This window comes from Rhipicephalus microplus, chromosome 6 (genome assembly GCF_043290135.1).
Source record: "Rhipicephalus microplus isolate Deutch F79 chromosome 6, USDA_Rmic, whole genome shotgun sequence".
Classification (NCBI taxonomy): domain Eukaryota; kingdom Metazoa; phylum Arthropoda; class Arachnida; order Ixodida; family Ixodidae; genus Rhipicephalus; species Rhipicephalus microplus.
In genome coordinates, this window is record NC_134705.1 from 68,229,359 (window position 1) to 68,246,060 (window position 16,702).

Sequence of the window (16,702 nt, forward strand, 5' to 3'; positions counted from 1 at the left end):
ACTGCTGGTGAAGCGACTTACGACTCCTATCATCTAGAGCCAACACAGTCATCTTTGTCCCCCCCCCCCGTCAGATCAGTCGCCACCACGTCGCCGCGGATTCGACAGGGATCGGTCGCCGTCACCGTGGCACCGCTCTATTTCTCCGATGCTTCCTCGATCTCCACCCACCCAAACGGAAAACGGACCATGGCTGTTCCCGAGGCAAGAGCTGCGCACATAGCGACACCTTCAAGGCCTCGGTTTTTACCTGCTAATAAAATAACTGTGCTTATTGATGGTGTACCTGCGAAAGCACTCGTTGATACTTAATACGTGGCATTACACGTGAGCCGTGTCTGTGCTAAGTGGTGAACTGTGCCGCAAGTTCAAGAAGCTTACGCTGCCGCTTTCCAATGTCTCTCTCCACACAGCCACTGCGCATCACATCCAACCTTCCGCGGCGTGCACAGCTCGACTGGTCATCCCAAATATTTTGTGTGTAGTCGAATTTGTTGTGTTTTCCCCATGTTCACAAGATATCATCTTAAGCTGAGACTTCCTCTTCGCTCATTATGCCGTCGTTCACTGTGCGCGTGCTGAACTAGAGCAATCAACGATGTGTGAACTGTCCCTGTGTGAAGCGCCGACGTCTGAAAGACCTTCAAGCTGCTATTTTCCTTAGTCACCGTGGCCGCCGACACTCACATGCCTGATCTATTCTGTTTTCTTGTGCCACTCTTCTGCGACGACGCACCCTCTGTCACCGCCCTCTTTATCCCCTCCGACGCCTTCGGCTCTCGCAAAAGCTTCCTTCTGCCGTTCACAGTGGTCACCGTATGAAACTCATTTGGCTCTATATATATAACGAACTCGCTTCCTTTCCCAGCCATAATATTCCGTGGTGAAGTCATCGGTCACTTTGACGAAATTCATTTTGTTTCATCCAGTCACCTACCTGATGACTTGCCACCATCTCACTTAAACACCAATACTTCTGATACCACTCTCACTTCATCTCCGGAAGTTTTTTCCCATCGATGGACCCTAAACTTCCAGCTGCTCAGCACACTCAACTCTTGGGTCTACTCGGTCGTTTCAAGATGTCATTTGAGCATAGCCAATCTTCTTTGGGCCGCACGTCTGCCATCGTTCACAAAATCGACACCGGTAGGTATGAACCTTTGCGCCAGCGCCCATATCAAGTTTCTCACGCTGAATGCCGTGCCATTAATGATCAGGTGAACGATATGCTTTGACGTGGCGTACTACAACCTTCAAACAGCCCTTGGGCCTCTCCGGTTGTACTGGTTAAAAAAAAAGGTGGCAGCATCAGGCTGTGCGTTTATGACAGGCGTCTTAATAAGATCACGAGAAGAGATGTTTATCCACTGTCCTGAATTGATGACGCCCTTAATTGCCTGCAAGGAGCAGTCTTCTTTTCTTTTTTTTTACCTTCGAACCAGCTACTGGCAGGTCCCTATGAATGAAGCCGACCGCTCTAAGACTGCGCTTGTAACGCCTGACCAATTGTACGAGTTTAACGTCATGCCATTCGGCCTCTGTAATGCGCCTGCCACCTTCGAGCGTCTCTTGGACAACATCCTTAGAGGCTTTAAATGGCACACATGCCTGTGCTATTTGGATGACGTCATCGTTTTCTCAAAAGACTTCGACTGCCACCTCAGCCGCCTCGCAGGCATCCTGACTTGTCTTTCGGACGCTGGACTGCAGCTGAATTTGTGAAAATGCCACTTCGCTGCCCGGCAGCTTACCATCTTAGGGCGTGTTGTTAGCAAGCACGGTGTCCGTCCTGATCCACCCGAGCTTCGCGCTATCACCGGCTTTCCAAGGCCAGCTACACTAAAAGAACTTCACTGCTTCATCGGCCTCTGCTCATATTTTCGCCGTTTTGTGCGCAATTTTGTCACCATAGTCACACCCTTGACGCAGCTACTTGCCGACAACGAAGACATCTTGGCGTGGTCCCCAGCATGCGACGAAGCATTCGCCTCCCTACGCCATCTTCTTACATTACCGCCGGTTCTACGCCACTTTGCTCCAGGCGCTCCAACCGGACGCTGGTGGAGTTGGCCTCGGCGCTATTCTTGCTCGGCGTAAATCTGGCTTCGATGAGTACGTTGTATCCTACGCTAGTCGCAACCTCACTGAAGCGGAAAAGAACTATTCAGTCACCAAGAAAGAATGCCTTGCCATTGTTTGGGCCATCACGAAATTTCGACCTTACGTATATGGCAGCCCATTTGACGTCGTGCCTGATCACCACGCATTGTGTTGGTTGTCGTCATTGAAAGACCCATCTGGTCGCCTAGCTCGCTGGGCACTACGTCTCCAAGATTATGACATTCGTGTATTTATCAGTTGAGCCACAAGCATTTGGACGCCGACGCTCTTTTTCGCTCACCGATTCCCCATTATTATGTTACAGCGTCTGTTTGCAGCTGTGAATGTTCTTCACTTGAACATGCCGAAATGTCCGCTGAGCAACGCCAGGATCCATGGATAGCGTCTCTCTTAGAGTACCTGTCTCAGACGTCTCCACGTACCGACAACCATTTACTTCGAAGAACTGCTCCCCATTTTACCATCCGTGGTGGTCTTCTGTACTGGCGAAACTACCTATCTGGTTGCCGCACATGGTTGCTGGTAATCCGTCGCCACCTGAGTTCTGACGTCTGTTCCACGCGGGTCCGCAATGTGCCCACGCACGTGTAGTAAAGACGTATGCTCGCCTACAAATTCGATATTGCTGGCGCGGATTGTACCGCAGTGTTAGGCAGTACGTCCGCTCATGTTCCTTGTGCCAACGCCGGAAGAGCTCCCCTCGCACAACGACAGGGCCACTACAGCCACTGCCTTGTTTTTCTCGGCTTTTCAGCCGCATCGGAATCGACTTTTACGGGCTTTTACCATACACACCGAATGGATACCGCTGGGTCATCGTAGCCGTGGACCACCCTACGCGCTACACCGATACGCCCGAGGCCACTGCACGTGAAGTCGGCTTGTTAATCTTGCGCAACCTTGTCCTTCGGCATGGTGCACCCCGCGAGATTCTCAGTGACCAGGGGCGTGCCTTCTTGTCGGAAGCTGTAGAAGCCCTCCAACGCGAACGCAACATCGTGCACCGAACAACCACCGCATATCACCGCCAAACCAACGGCAAGACCGAGCGATTTATTCGCACGATGGGTTGACATGCTCTCCGTGTATGTTTCCGATGACCATACGAACTGGGACTACATATTGCCAATCTTTACTTACGCTTACAACAGCGCAATTCAATCGACAACTGAATTCTCGCCGTTTTTTTTTCTTTAAGGATGAAAACCTTCATCGTTCTTGGACACTATCCTTATCTACCACCCACCCCTTTCAGAATCGACAACTTTGGTCGAAGCCGCCACATATGTCGAAAAATGTCAGCAGCTCGCACGTTCGTTCACTACGCACGATCAGGCCCGCCAGAAGCACTCCCGTGACTGACGCTCCTCCCCTTTATAATGAGCGCCTGGAACAATTGTCTCCCCAGGCCTTTGCTCAAAGTTCATAGCCAAGTATGACAGTTCGTACCGAATCCTGCGCCAGACATCACCAGTAAACTACATGGTTGAACCTATTCAGCCCCCTACAGATCAACGGCGTCGCGGGCGCGAAACTGTGCACGTCGACTGTCTAAAACTTCACTACGACCCACCAGTTCCGTCTGTGCCATAGGTCGCCAGGATGGCTTTTTTCGCACCGGGGAATCAATGTAGCGGCAAATACGGGCTCTTATATAAAGACGACGAAGAAGACGTTTGTTGTGGCGGAGGCTCATGCTGCTGCAGCTCCTGCTGAAAACAGCTGGCTGCTGTCTCGCTGCTGTTAGGCCCATTAAACGGTTGCTTCACCTCAGCGTTGCGTTTAACAGTATTCTTGCAATATATATATATATTGTGAGACGACGTCAGGTACGAAGGAGCGACCGTTTTATTGTCAACCCAGACGCGCGAGCCAGCAACCGAACAAGCAGCGAGCCGCTACGATGATGATGATCACGGTGCTTTGTATGCGCAGGTGAAAGTGAAAATGATAAGCAACACAATCAGCGCTCACAATATATATATATATATATATATATATGAATATGAAAACTTACAGACGATAATGCCATATACACTTCTTTTCCTTATTCAGTAACGAGGGCCTTGTACTGGCAGACTTGGTGCCGTTAGGTTGTATCCGATTGACCATTGGTCAACTGCCCGCTCGTAATAAGTTCACGTGCTACGTGACACCACACAGGCTCATAAAAGGGTGTTCTACTCTCGCCGCCATGGCTACGAATGGCACTGACTGACACTTCTACGTCTGAACTCACGTATAAACCCAATAAAGTGGCTTGGAGGTAGCGGCCGTGATAGCTCATGAGTTATAGAATCGAACGCGTTATTCGAAGGTCGTAGTTTTGATTCCTGCTCCCGGCTAGTTATTTTTTCACCCACTTTTCTGTCTTCTTATATACGTTACAATGGTGATAATAACTTCCCCTATACATTCCTTGGCATTATTGTCTGTTAGATCTCATTAATACCGTGTGAAAACAAGAAAAAATGAGCCCTTAGGTATACACTTGTTTCCATTATGCATTAACGAGGGTCTAGTACTGGCAGACTTGGGGCCATTAGGTTGTAGACGAGGGACTGTTGGTCAGCTGCCACCTCGTAATAGGTTCACCTGCTACGTGACGCCACGCAGGCTCATAAAAGGGTGCTCTACACTCACCGCTGTGGCTACAAATGGCGCTGACTGACACTCCCACGTTTAAAATTGCATATAAACCCAATAAAGTGGCCGGAGGGACGGCCGCCCTGATAGCTCAGCGATTCCACTTCCGGACGCCAAAGTGAACGAACGTGTGATGGCAAGCTCTAGTGGAGCGGTATCAGCGACACGTTTGAGCCGCGTAAACAGGTTTTTGAAGATGAAAAGGATTATGAAGATGTGTTGCCAACCCTTCCTACAGGACGTATTTATTTTAACTACGGTTTTTTTTTTGCACGCTGGCGTATGAGCCCGACCTTATCGAGTGGAAGATTTCCGCGACACACTGGCCAGCCTGCGACTGCTCCCCGAAGTGGTTGCTTTAGGGGCGTACAGGTTCATCCACGTGTGGGCGGTAACGTTCAAGAACATGGACGCTGTCAAGACGACTCTATCGCAAGGCGATATCGAGGGAAAAATCGCCGCTGTCTTGTCATAGATTCGGCAAACCAGGATGTGCGTATGAAAGTGCACTGACTGCTGCACAATGTTCTCGATGTGGATGTACGACGCGCTTTCGAGCCGCACGGTCAAGTGGTTGACGTCAGCAGGGAGCGGTGGCGTGTAAACGGCGTCAGTGAGAAAGAATCCACTACCCGTATTGTGACACTTCGGTTGAAAGTTGGCGTCAAAATTAATGACCTTCCTCACCAAGTGAATGTAAGCGGTGAGCAAGCTTTGGTGGTGGTTCCGGGCAGAGCGCCAGTGTGCTTACGCTGTCGAGCAAAGGGGAACATGCGGCGAGATTGCCGTGTGCCACGCTTTGGTGCCATTCGAAGATTTGGCCACGAGGAGAACGACTGCACGCGGTCTTATGCCAGCGCCACCAGACCCGCAAGTGGCAACGACCACGCTGAGTTGCTAATGCACGAGCATGAAGCTGAAGAGGCAGCGAGCGCGACTGCGATGAAAGAACAGGTCACACCAGAATTGGTGAAACTTAGCAGGCCTAGTAGGATGGACAATGAAAAGGTCGAGAACAAGAGATTCGAACCAGAGCCAGAGAAACCGAAAACGACAGACAAGCCAGAACAGCAGCTGACGACGGTGAAAGCTCCAAGTGACGAAGACACACTGCAAGACGACATGGAAGTCTGCGACAGCGCAGGCAGTGCGCTAGCTGAAAAGCGACCACGAGACCTTGGTGGTGAAGACTGGACTACCTCCGGAGACGCTGGTCGAGGAGAACCGCCAGCAAAAACCCCAGGAATGAGGCGACCAACGTTGAAGCGACGGCCGAACTTGCAGACTAATCCACGGGCGGAGGCCAAGCAGCCTTCGCAAAAGCCTCCTGGGACTTGAGGTTTTTGTGCTTTTTTTCCCGTCGGAAAGTAACACGTAAGTGAGCGGAGTTCGCACATCATGTCTCTGTAAAAGCTGGACTGATTGCCGCGAAATTTGCAGAAAAGCTAGAGCTCTTTTTTGAGAAACCTACACCTAAAGTAGACACTGTGTTTTGTACTCTAAAAAATCATGGCTTACAATATTGAATCAACCTTACGCGTCGCATTTTTTAACGTTAGAGGTCTACGCTCAAAGAAGCGACAGTATCAGTTACGTCGTTTGTTTTTTGAAAATGACGTTTATATCGCCGCTGTGCAGGAAACAAAAATAGAATCTTAAGAGCACATGGGTACCATATTTTCGAATTTCCGCTCCAGCTACAATATATGTGTGAGTCATTCTGCAGGCACTTCAGGTGGATGTCTTCTCTTTATAAAGGACACAATTGGCATTGTCAAAGAAGGCGCACACAGTGATAATGAAAAGCGAATAATTGCATTTGATCTTCTCCTTTCTGGCGTGAGTTGGCGCATTTTGTGCGTATATGCGCCGAATAGGCAACACGATAGGTGAGTAATCTTTCGATAGTCTTGATATTTATCTATCATGCGAGAAGGCAGTTATGTTTCTAGGCGATTTTAACTGTTTGTGTAATGTCGGAGACAGGGCATGTAAAACCCCTGTACGTGACTATAGTGCCTTGGTATTGGATTCAATGGCGCGTGAGTGAACTTTGGAAGACGTGGGATATGTACTGGTGCAGGGTACCCACTATACACATTACCAGCTTAAAAGTGAAGCTAGGCTTGACAGAGCATACGTGTCTACGCCACTGCTTCCTATGTGTCCAGGCTACGCAGTGAAGAATGTTTCATTTAGTGACTACAGTCAAGTAATGTTCACCATTAACAAAAAAAGAAAAGCCCAAATTCAATTGGGGACTCTGCAAGTTAAACGACAAGCTACTCGAGGATGAGAAGTTTGTAGAAAACTCTAAAAAGGAATTAGAAAAAGTGGTGAAAGGTAACGGAAGTAGTTCAATTTACACATGGGAGTTCTTTAGGGATAAAGTAAAATTAGAAGCAAATGGAAGGTCAGTTTCAATAAAACGCACTAACCTGAAAACAGACAGACAACTGCAGTGCGAGATCGATTTTTTGTTATGTCAAGAATGTGCGCAACCTGGAGTGCGCAGGAAAGAAATAAGAGTGAAACAAGAATTAAAAGTCGTAGATATGGAAAGATACAGAGGAGCGGTGGTACGCGCACGTGCAGAAAGGCTATGGTGTGGTGAGATTCCCACAAAACGAGCAGTCAAAGATGAGAAGAGCTACGCGATAAGAAACGAAATAAGGACGATAGAATACCAAAATGAAGTCACCACAGATAAAACAGATTGAGCACGTGTTTGTGGAATATTTTCAAGAGCTGTTGGGAGGCGTCAGAGCGGACACAAGTACCTATAGTTGGCGTTTCTTGTCACTTATGCCGAAGCTTGAGAATGACGTAAAAGCAAGATTAGAAGCACCCATCTCGGTCAGAGAAATCGAAATCACGATTGAAAAAAATGAAGAACGGTAAAACAACCGTACCAGATGGACTAGGTATAGTATTCTATAAGAAATTTAAAAATCTTGTGGCAGAAGCTTTCTGGAATGTGTTAAATTAGGCATACGCAAGGAAATAGTTACCAGTACCTATTCGGAGAACACACTTCTTGTAAATCCCAAAAGCTAAAGATCGCAGGAAACAGCTGCTATCACATCCTACAGACCCATAACCCTAGCGACTGTTGACTACAAAATATTCATGGGTGTTTAGGCCAGGTGAATCCAAACTGTGATTAAAGATATAGTTGGACCACATCAGACCTGTGGCATAAAAGGCAGAACAATTATGACGAACATTCATATTGGGCGAAATTTGTTAGAATGCTGCGATGAGTTTGACTGTAAAGTAGCTATGCTACAAATCGATCTCGAGAAGATATTTGACCACGTAAACCATGATGTACTTTTCAGCATTCTTGACTATGTCAACATAGGGTCTGTGGTGTTGGAAGGGGTCTGAATGGCGTACACAGGATGCACAACGAGAATTGTAATAAAGAAAGAGCTTAGTGAAAATATTCAAGTATTATAGAACGTAAAATGAGGATGCCCTGCATTGGCACTGCTTTTTGCTATCTATTTAGAACTTCTATGCCAGAAAGTGCTACAGAAGGATCAGGTGCGTGGTTTCACTTGATGTCTGGAGAGATCAAAATGCCTAGTTACGTCTACTATATTGGTGTGTTCTGGCAAGACCGGGAGAGTATCAGAGAAGAACTAAATGATGTTAGGCTCTACTGTGATTGCCCCAATAGTAGAGTCAACTGGAGTAAATGTCATGGAATAGGGCACAGAAACTGACAAAGCACACTATCAATATTTGAAAGCATTAAACGGAAGGGTATACCTGACAAGTACTTAGGGCTACCTCTTCAACACTACAGGGACACAACAGAATATTGGAAACAAGAGACGGAGCAACTAAGAAACAAGACAAAAAAGTGGGCTGGGCGTGATTTTTCAATGTTTACGAGGTCAACAGTAAGCAACATATTTCTTATTTCACGAGTATGGTATGTTTTACAAGTGCTATTCGTTTCGCGTGTTGCTGTACAAAAGCTAAACACTGTGACCGCAGTGTTAATCTGGGCGTCCACGTGGGAAAGGACAAGCCAAACGAATCTGTTCCGTTCTGGTAAATGTGGGGGGCTTGGTCTTGTACACTTGTTCCTGAGGCAAATAGTAGCTAGGTTTTTTTTTATGAGATCAAGATGATCGTTTTTGGAAACGTTGATATATGTGCGGCTGTCTCATCTTTTGCCTGATTTTATTGTAACCACAGTCAATGGGGTGACAAGAAGACCTAAGGAGTACACAAAAAAATTTACGGCATATTCACGGGGTGAATGATGATGAATGGGCGAAGCTCCGGAGGGATTCATCGGTAAACTGTGAATCTTCCGTGTATTTCGCCCAGTCGATCATCATGTAAAGACGTGAGAAACGCTGTGTGTGTATATACACAAATCAACTTTTATTTGTTCTTAGACGATGGATGGCTTGCGATGTCCCTTCATTATGACGGCTTTATGGTCTGTGAAATGAAGGGAGAGCGGTTCCTGTATGGGTTGCAGTGGGCAATTTGCAAATACTAGGTCTATGCATGTTCCTCGGATCGTGGTAGGTTTCATACGGTCAAACGATATACGTCTGAGTGCATATCTAGAAGCCATATGTTGGATAAGCCAATTATTGTCTATGATAGCCACGTTAAAGTCTCCAAGTAGTACAAATGGTCTATTCTTGTATTTGTTCTCATAATTTCGTAACGCAGTGTCTATGAATGTCTTGATGTTCCCGGTCGACAGGTTGGGTGCGAGGTACATGGTCATGAGGACGATTCCAGAGTCAAAGAGTTTGATGGCTGCATATTCTCCGTTTTGGCTTTGACTAGTGAGTGGTAGTCTGAGATCTTCAGCCGTTTCCGTTTGCCTCACGTAGATGGCGACACCACCTGCAGGACGTTCCGATTCATCGGTACACACGACGGGAACGTATTCTTTGATGAACAATCTCGTCACGTTCCACGTCTCGGTAAAGCACAGCACGTCGACTGCGGTCAGTATGGGGTCCCTTTCTATTCTGTCTGCGAGCGCGCGCTGCTGCCGCCTTGCGCTCTCTCCGCTGTGCAGCCTTATCCATCCGGCGACTCCGAGCGCGCGCCAGCAGCGAACGGATTTTATTACAACGCTCCCCCTAGCGTACGTCGCCGCACTAAATCGAACGATTGCCTTCAACCAATGACACGCGCCATGTGTGACATCATTCCTATTTTATAAGATCTCGCGTCTTTCATCAACTACAAGTACCGCTTTCTAGTTTATAACATCTTGCATCTTTTCATCATCAGCTACAAGTACCACCATCTAGTAAACACTACAAGAACTAAACGAGAGGTGGCTACATACAGGAGACGGTACCGCCATCTAGTGAACACTGTAAGAACTAAACTAGAGGTGGCTACATACAGGGGACGGTACCGCCATCTAGTGAACACTGCAAGAACTAAACTAGATGTGGCTACATACAGGCTACAGGGGACGCACAGCCCACGCCCTAAGGAGCTTCGCCCCTAAAAAGTGATTGCTGCTGTGGAAATATTAAGATTGCGATTTTCAATGGAGTATCTCTCTGGGGTTTCGCGAAAGAAACTGTACAAAGATTTTGTAGAAACCATGTTGACAGAGCCTCTGTATAGAACATTGTACCCTAATGGGCCCGGAAACGACGTCTTGAAGAGAGTGAAGAAGATGCCAATTAGACCATCAATGAAGACATTCTTTTTCAAACTTCACAGCAGCACACTCCCTACAAACTCGTGGCTCCGAGAAAAAGGACTATTCGTTCCCTCAGTGCATTGTATTATCTGCAGAAAACTTGAGACAGTTGACCACATCTTTCTAGACTGTACTGATGCAGTCTTTCTCTGGGACATCCTTCAAAGGACCCTGAAGAAAGACCTGCCAGTTACACAGTATGACATCCGTTTTCTGCCTGTCATAAACGTAGGCGGTGTGCCCTACGATATGTTCATGGTATTGATTCTTCACAGTATGTCGCAAACACGGATGGCAGTGCGAAACGCAGACGTGGATCCCCGGCCCACTCGAGAGTGCTTCATAGAAAGTGTACAGTATTTGATGACCGCATACGAGGCACAAGATAAGCCAGAGTGGTTGCCGCGTTTAGATATGTTAGTGGGCTTAAATCATCTGCCTTTTTAACCCCCATGTGCTGGAAGATGTGACAGCACTTTTACACGGGACACTGCACTGTATTCTTATATTGATTTGTACTGTTTGCTAAGAAGGCAATATAGAAAAAAAAGCCTTGATAGCTCAGTGACTAGAACAACGAACGCGTTATTCGAAGGTCGTAGGTTCGATTTCTGCTCACGGCAAGTTATTTTTCCACGCACTTTACTTTCATCTTACAGTGCATTGGTTCTAATAACTTTCCCTGTACATTCCTTGGCATCATTGTTTATAAGATCTCATTTTTATTGTGTCAAAACACAAAAAAACGAGCCCTTAGGTATACACTTCTTTCCCTCATTCATTACAAGGGTCTCGTACTGGAAGACTTGGTGCCATTAGGTTGTATATGAGGGACTATTAGTCAGCTTGAGATAGGCAAAAATCGGATATATGCACTAAGGGATAAAGAAGGCAAAATAACTACCACTGTGGATAGGAAAGTTGAAATAGCGGAGGAGTTTTACAGAGATCTATACAGTAGCCGGGACAACCACGACCTTAATACTATAAGAACTGGTAGTAACCAAGATGACCTCCCACCAGTAATGACAGAAGAAGTCAGAAAAGCTTTGGAGATCATGCAGAGGCAAAGCTGCTGGTGAGGATCAGGTTACATCAGATCTGCTGAAAGATGGAGGACAGATTGTGTTAGAAAAACTAGCCACCCTGTTTACAAGGTGTCTCCTGACGGGAAGAGTATCAGAATCTAGGAAGAATGCAAACATTATCTCAATACATAAGAAAGAAGATGACAAGGACTTGAAGAATTATAGGATAGGCCGATCAGCTTGCTCTCCGTAGTATACTAGCTATTTACAAAGGTAATTGCTAGCAGAGTAAAGAATACAATAGAAATCAATCAACCAAAGGAAAAGGGACGTCGAAAAGGCTATTCAACAATCGACCACATTCATACTATCAAGCAGGTAATAGAGAAATGCTCAGTATATAGCCAACCAGTATACATAGCCTCCATTGATTACGTAAAGGCGTTTGATTTAGTAGAAATATCAATAGTCATGCAGACACTGCGGAAGCAGGGTATCAACGAAGCATATATAAATATCCCGGAAGAAATCTACAGCGGAAGTGCTACCATAGTGCTTCATAAATGAAGCAATAGAATACAAATCAGGAAGGGTGTAAGACAGGGGGATACAATCTCTCCAAAGCTATTTACCGTGTGCTTACAGGAGGTTTTAAGATGCTTAGAATGGGAACAGTTAGTCATATTAGTTAATGAAGAGTACCTTAGTAACCTTCGCTTCGCTGACGACATTGCATTGCTGAGTAACTCGGGAGACGAATTGCAACTCATGATTACAGAGTTAGACAACGAGAGCAGAAAAGTAGGTCTTAAAATTAATCCGCAAAAACGATATTAATGTACAACAGCCTCGGAAGAGAGAAGCCCTTCGAGATAGGTATTAGTGCACTTCAAGTTGTAACAGACTATGTCTACTTAGGACAGGTAATCACCGTGGAGCCAAACCACGAGACTGAAATAACTAGAAGTATAAGAAGGGGGTGGAGCACATTTGGCAAGCACTCTCAAATCATGACAGGTAGATTGCCGCTATTCTAGAAGAGGAGGGTATATAACAGCTGCATCGTGCCGGTACTTAGCTACGAAGCAGAACAGGAAATTTACAAAGAAGGCTCTGCATAAATTGAGGACGATGTAGCGAGCAATTGAAAGAAAAAGGGTAGGTGTAACCTGAGGAGACAAAAAGAGAGCAGAGTGGATCAGGGAACAAATGGGGTTTAAGGATATTATAGTTGAAATCAAGAAGAGGAAAGGACATGGGCCGGGCATGTAGCACGTAGACAGGATAACCGCAGGGGATTAAAGGTGGCTAACAGGATTCTCGGAGAAGGCAAGCGGTTTAGGGGGAGACAGAAGGTTAGGTGGGCAGATGAGATTAAGAAGTTTGCGGGTATGAATTGGCAGCAGCAAGCACAGGACCGACTTAACTGGCGGAACAAGGAAGAGGTTTTTGTCCTGCAATGGACGTAGTCAGGCTAATGATAATGATGTGTGAACAATAATTTTGTTGCTATTGTTAAAGTGTCTGCTCAACACTGTGATGGTTTTTAGGTGGGTAAATCTGCTGCATTGTACTGCATCTCTTTGTTTCATAAAACAACAGACCTTTTTTGCACTTCTTGATTCCCATTTTTGGTATTCTGGCAGCTCACTTTGTGAAATGCCAATGCGTGTCTTTATTTCATGAAGCAACAGTGTTGATCACTCATCTTAGCAACGAAATAATCATCATTTGATTGTGGCAGTAGCTAATTTTATTCACATTAACAAGCCATCTAATGCACAAACAAAAAAAAATGGTCAAGCTTTCATAAACTCTCTTGCATGCTTTATTTCAGTGTGTTTTTCCGGCTTTTTGGTTTTAGTTTGTTTCATCGGCTTCATGTTACGACAAGTATATGGTTGTGATCACATGTCCCAGGCATATGTTTGTGTGTTGTAGTTGCAAATGACAGTTGTAAGTCAGTGCTTGTCTTTTTGTTTCTTCTTTTCTGTGCACTTTTTTGTGCCATGAGCCAGTGCTTGTCTTTTTCTTTCTCTTTTTTTCTGCACAATTTTTTGTTTGTGCCATAATACACTATGAAATACCAAGTAGCCCACTTCCACACCCTACCTAATTAAAGAACACTCCACATTTCATCACTCGAGATAGCACATTGGAAATACAAGCTGAAGAAACTGCATGGTCAGTGCTCGCATGAATCAGATCTGCTAAATATTTCACATGTAAGACGACGATCGCGTCAGCTTTGCAGATTTTTTTTTGCAATTTTTCACACGCATTACGCTAAAGTTGTGGCTGCAGCCACAATGTCCTTATATCTTGCCTTCTGCAGGATGTTGCAGGAAAGCTTTGCTTACAATACTGGTCACCAGATATCTATTCAAAGCATTCACTCAGTAAACATTAAACAATCTCTTCAATTATTACTTTACTGTTATTAAGATCATTGGTGGTATTCACAGCAGTCTTGTTTATGAATTCGTCGATCCAGACATTAGCAATCATGCATCCGCAAAAAGTTTAATCAGTATATCTTTGTCATAAACTTCTTTTGGGTATATCAGCTGAGATTTTCATCCTGTTAGCATGGTCTCTGTGGCTTTGTGGTTCCTACATGTGATACTTTGCATGTTTAAACGCCTGTTGGGCTGATTCTCATATATAGTGAATCTATGTCTGTCTTATTGCTTATGTCAACTGGTTCAACGTCTTTTGCATGTTGCCTGCAGGACATATCAACGAGTGTTTATTGAATTGTTTGCACCGTCTAAGCTTCTAGGGGCACCATCTTGAAGTAATTCTGGAATTATGCTATACGCTAGTGAATCGGTTCATGGAGCATCTGCAGTAGATTGGTGACCATCTCAGCTTAGCAAAGGCAACAGCATTTTAGTGCGCAAATACTGCCATCTTCAATTGTGATATTCAGATGCTCATTATCCTCATGCCATCCTCTAGTGTCTTTGATTTCTTACAATTCCTAGGGCTTGTCTCGTAATATTATTGTGATTCTAAGGTTTAGAACCCCAAGACTTATATATGTTATTCTCTAAAGCTGGACATGTCTCTACCAATACTGTAATCCAGCTAGATGTCGGCCTTCAACATCCTTTCGATTGTACATGTGCTCACTGTCAATGCAAAAGAAGGGCCAGGGTCTTCAGGAAACCAGCACTTTCAGCCAAATGATTGGTTGTTATGCAGCCAGCCAACTCCTTGATTCTATGTCAGGCAAAGAAAAATCTCTCAAAGTGCTTACATTCTGTTCGTCAAAGCTTTTTTACTTTGTTACAGGAATGACAGTGAATTTCTTGAAATTTTGCTTGCAGCTGGTAAGTACTTGATATATCGTGTGAGGAATAGTTTTTAATTATTAGCGCCCTGCTGCCACATGGCTCTTTTTCAAGAAGATACTGACAAAAATACTGTACTCGCATTTTTTTCGCATGGCACACTAACTATCTGGCATGTGCTACTATAAACAATTACAAGATTCTCATTATGGACCAGTCTCATTTTCAGATGGGAAGAGCTCCAAAAACAAAAATTGGCCCCCATATCTGCATGTATTCTGCAATTGTCGTCGAAAGACGATAGTCTTGCGTGCGGAGAGAGTGAAGAAAACATTTATTTGATGTTCTACGCAAGAAAATTGGTGAATGGTATTCCGGAGGCGCTGCGTTAGTGCCTCGAGTGCGCAGTGAAGGCGAACGAGTGCATCAAGTCACGTCACACATGAGACATGAGCGCCATCTGGCAGTTTTTTTGGAAAACAAAGCACGTGGCTGTGCGCTCCCGTCTCGGAGGTGATAAGCTGTAGAACGCGAGGCGACGGATAGGTGCAACCACTATCTCGTCTTAGAAAAGCGTTGGATACACTCCCCGTTCCTTGCAAGCGTTGCATGGTAAGCGCAGTGTGATAAGCGCTATGGTCCTTAAAATTACTTATGTATGCGTTTTCTAGTAAGAAATGAATATGCAGAATATATTCGTGTTGTTATGGTGCCCCAGACATGCGAAATAATTGATTTTTAATTGACAATTGCACAAGCATGAACGCTCAACATGGAGCAACATAGGTGGGCGCTGCGGATGGGGTCGGCCGTTTCAAGTACCCGATGCCGGTAAGAGTAGACAAACTGACAAATGTACAGACAGACAGACAGACAGACCAAAATTTTTGTGTCGAAGGATCCCAAGAAACACATATGGTCTTCAATACGCCGACAGGTGCAACTATCGCACCTAGCATGTGCTGATGCCCTTCTACATCAGCACACAGAACTGTGACGCGCTTTAACGCAGCCCTCATGAACTCCTTTCAAACGAGGAAACAAGAAAGTAGAGGCACTAAACACGAAGTGTGCATCGAGTCCACAAACGTACAAGCGGCCACCCATAAGTATAGTCAGTCTGCTGGCACTAATAGGGCAAAGGAGAAATGCTGACTATGTTGATAAAACTTGTCGCACCGACATCGGGCAAGCAGGGCGTCACTTTCAAGGGTGTCATTTTTGCGAGGAGCGGCATATAGCACTGAATCGCGCATGCAAACTTCAATATTTATATAGACGAGATTTCAACCAATATTTGCAAACGATAGCCCCCTTCCCCCTTTTGCCCGCGGTGTTCTATGGCTAAGGTGCTTGGCTGCTAACCGGCAGGTCGTGGGATCGAATCCCGGCTGCGGTGGCTGCATTTTCAATGGAGGCGAAACTGCTGGTGGCCTGTGTACTCAGATTTGGGTGCACTGTGAACAATCCCAGGTGGTCAGAATTTCCAAAGCCCTCCACTACGGCTTCTCTCATAATAATATGGTGGTTTTGGGACGCTAAATCCACATGTCATCATCAATATTTGCAGACGCTAAACACATCTTCATGGGAATCCATGCTATAAGCTATCTCAGCTGCGAAATTTTGTGTCGATACCTTCCTAAACCTACAACCGTGCAGTGGTTCACAGAATACCATCAGTTTTTTTTATTCTTTTCAAGGTAGTTAACAATTGAATATAACTTAACCTCATTGTCTCATGGCAGAACAGTCAGGGCATGTGTAATGTCAACACCGTGCAGCAATAGGACAAAATAACAGTTGGCATATTTTGAATCTTTTTGAAAAATTGGCATCTTCTAAAAACATGGCTTGTTGCAATAACTGTTTTAACCAAATACAAGCAAGCCTTTTTATCT